Raw genomic sequence first — 3910 nt, 5'->3', positions numbered from 1 at the left:
TCACCTTCAGCAGTTCCTAAATCTTCCCAGTGCCCATCCCTGCAGACACAAGCCCATCTCCCCTCTCCTCAGCAGGTTTCACGTGGCTCTGTCACACCTTCTCAAAGGGAAGTAAAACAAGTGTGGGAAAAGTGCAAACAAACAGAAGCTGCCACATACATGTTCTGAAAGAGCTTATTCCTGTGTGGGAAGTGCTACTGTGTGATAAAGGACTTTTATATCTGGCTGAGTGTAATGCCCTGGGATTGTGCCAGCAGTGCCAAAGATGGAGATTTTCACAGCCCTTGTTAATCTGACTACGGAAACCTTGTGCAGGCCAAAATTAGATTTCATTTATATTAACACTGCTCATTGCTCACAGTGGAAGTTGTACTTGCTCAGAAGGAGAGCTTCATGTGTCACACAGGGGTACTGTCACCTAAAGTCCAAGCCTGTTTGGTGTCCACAAGATGAACAAATATTCCATGAAAACTTTTGTCTGCCTTGTATCTCCAAAAATAAACATAAATCAGAATGATTTGAAGTACCACCTGCAATTCTTTGCATGGTTTTTTTAAACATGCATTTTTAATGAACGTGAAAATGACCTGACTAAAACCTAGAAATTTATATTAATAAGGATCAATCAGTAAATAAAAGCATCCAAATGCAATGTTGTCCCCTATGGCCAGAGACAATGCCTTGTATTTGCCTTAGCACAGTGAAGTCACCGAACTGATAAATAAATAACAGCCAGACCCAAGACTACTGTCCTCGTGATGTGCCAAAGAAAACAACACACTACATATACCAGGAATAAAGGCAAAAACAATACCTGGCATAATATGGTTTGCAAGATAAAATTTAACTATCCTCTGAAGTAATTAGCAAGTACATGAAGCTTGTAAACAGAGAAAAAGGGACATCTCCTGTTCTGCATCTCAGACTGTCAGCCACGGATCAGGAGTGAGAACCTGCCTGACAGTGACACGGCACAGCAGAAAGCGTGGCACCGCTCGGCTGGCAGGATTTCATCAAACCACAGCTCCTTCAGAAGGGCAAATTAGCTGCTCTTGTTCTTCTTCCTGCCCCTCCTAAAATATGCTGTCTGCGTCCAAATAGAGACATCGGGACACGAGACAGCTGGGCTGTCAGGGATGCTGCTAACCCAGATCTGTCAAGGTGAACATGTGAGAGACTTCAGTTCTCCATAGGCTGGGTGGAGGAGGAGAAGTCTGCGCTGTCCGTGCTAAGCTGCTGCCGCCAGGGAGTCAGGAAGCTTTCAGCCACGCTCACCGAGGCTGAATACACAATTTACTCAACCTTTTGTGCCCGCAGGTAACCACATGGAGGGGCTGCTGGTGAGGCAAGACTCGGGACAAAAATCATGGCTTGCTTTCTAGAGCCGGGATTGTCCCATACCCAGCGGGTTTTCTTTAGCTGGGTAAAGAAACCACCACTGAGATGAAAGGATTAAACTCTCTGAACAGAAGACAACTCACCTGCAAACCCAGGAGCATTTGCTCTGTTTTTAATTTTTCTGTAGCAGAAAATCCTTTAAGGCTCTGTCCTACAGGTGTTGGCACCCTTTGGGGTGAAATGTTAAAACCCTGTCTGTTCCATTTAAGATCTGATGGCACTTTGGTTACAAGCTGGCGTTCACCACAACCTTCCTGGCTTCTCCCAGAGATAAACTTTAAATTTTAACACTGTTTTCTAAAGGTTCTCATTGAAGTTCAAGTTTTGCACATTTTTGTACTTTGCATGCACAGACAGAATTACCACTGTAGAACAGAGAAAAATTTTGTTGAAATAAGACTTAGAAAGCATCTAGTGAGGAAAAGGCTACACTGGTAAGTGATGTCCTGACACACGCACAGCAGATGCCTTTTCCAGAGGAATCTGGTCAATATTAGGATGAGTTAAGAGAATACTTAGAGAAAGCAATAGGTGTTTTCAAAATGGATGGGCCATTAGCAACAGATAATTGAATACCTGTGGTTAAGAAGTGCCATTGAGTTCAATGGGAGCTGCACATACATCTGAAGCCAAAACAGGCTTTTGACAGAGCCCGGATAAGGTGATGGGGAAGCAGAACATTTCTGAACAACAGGGGAAAAAAAGCTTTAGGTTACAATAAAAATTGGGGGAAAAAGAAAGCAAACAAACAAACCACAAACTGAAGCTAAAATATTTTCAGCATAGCCAAACTTTTTCCAAAATTAAAAGCTTGGGTGGAAATTTGTGACTCACTCTCTTTGGTGTTGTTTTGTAAATAAAGTCTCCCTTCCTTCAGGTCTGGTCTGGGGAAAAACAAAGTACTGGAATGTCTCACCATCTGTACCCCTTCGTCTTCTACCATATATGATGAGGAAAGTTGTATGCATATTTATATATAACTCATAGAGTGTTGGGATTCAAATTCAGTGTTCCTTGGGTCACTGAATTTTGTTCCTGTCCAAAGAACAAGAAAACTGCTCCTACATCAAGATATTCCTGCTTGCTCAAGAGCTTTGACATCCTCCAGACCAATAAATGAGTTTTGTCAAGGGTTTTATATAATTTAATAATCTCCCATAGGGAAATGACAGAATTCTCATGACAACCTAAATAAAGGGTTTTTTTGGAACAGGCACCTCTGGCAGACACAGGTGGGTCCCATTTCAGCTCTTTGCAAATCCAGCAAGTGCTGCAGGCCCTCTTCTGCTGCCTTGGCATCATCTTCTGGCCTGTGAGCAACCTCCAGATCCAGTCTCCAAGGCATCTGAAGGCAGTAATGGTGCACCCAGCTGCGAGGAAGCAGCACAGTGCTGCATCCCAGGCACCACAGGACTGAAATGAGCTTCTCACTGACTTACAGCAAAACAGTCAGTCTGGGGGAGGGCATGTTTGTGCTTGTAGGGTCACAGCAATGGATACAATCAGAAGATTTCACAGACTTCCTTCATGCTGTGAGCCTTGTCTTCCCTGATAAGGAGGTCCCAGGGCTGACCTGAGCCATTTGACTGTTTCTCTCTGACCTTACACCATATCTGTTACCTCTTTTACATTGCTAAACACACATCTTCTCATCTAGCTCTTTTTCTTTAGCTTCAGCTGCCATACATTTGATTATCTCCCAGCTTAACTGAAAAAAGGCATTCCAAATATTCCTGTTGCTTTTGCTTTGGCATTAATTATGCCCTGTTTTCATCCTTAATTTGGATTCTGCCTGTACATTTGCAAAGTAGATTTGCTGGGAATGCATGCAGCATCATTTGTCAGCAGCTGCTCTCCAAAACTGCCTCCTGAAAAGGCTCCTGGCCAGACAAAAAAAGTCTGAAAAGTTCAAAGGGGCTGCACAGAACTTACAAGACTTTGTCCTAATTAAAAGTTTAATATTTGTATTAAGCATTTGAAACAGGAGGTGAATTTATTCAGCCTCAATATTATTTTCCTGTATATTTTGTCGATCTGCAAAGGTATTTCTTTGCTGCTCCCCAATACTTCTCCTGTATTCCTATAAATCTGTTGATTACAGTTGTAAAATACAGATTAACTCTCAATTTTCTTGAAGACAGTGTTAGGACTTAATCTATAACACTCTTTCCAATACATTTGAAAAAGACAGTGAGGATTTCAGAGCCATAAAGCATGCTAATGTCTGTGTTATGTGATACTTCACAGACATTTTTCCCAAAATAAAAATGGTTAATTTAATCAAACCTTGGATTTTGAATCTCCAGTCACTGATAGATGGATGTTTCCCTGATATAAAATGACATTATTCAACTGACATCGAGACAGGAAAAACAAAAAAGCTTTCTATCTCCTAGCTTTGGTTGTACTTGACCCATTTTGTTTTAAATAACTACTTTTGAGAGCTAAAATAATCATAGATTCACACAGATTTTCGATTAGTTTTTCTGATGCATCAGAAACCTGACTTTTC

The sequence above is a fragment of the Vidua chalybeata genome, chromosome 7, assembly GCF_026979565.1.
Source record: "Vidua chalybeata isolate OUT-0048 chromosome 7, bVidCha1 merged haplotype, whole genome shotgun sequence".
NCBI lineage: Eukaryota > Metazoa > Chordata > Aves > Passeriformes > Viduidae > Vidua > Vidua chalybeata.
Note: the sequence above shows the minus strand (reverse complement) of the source record.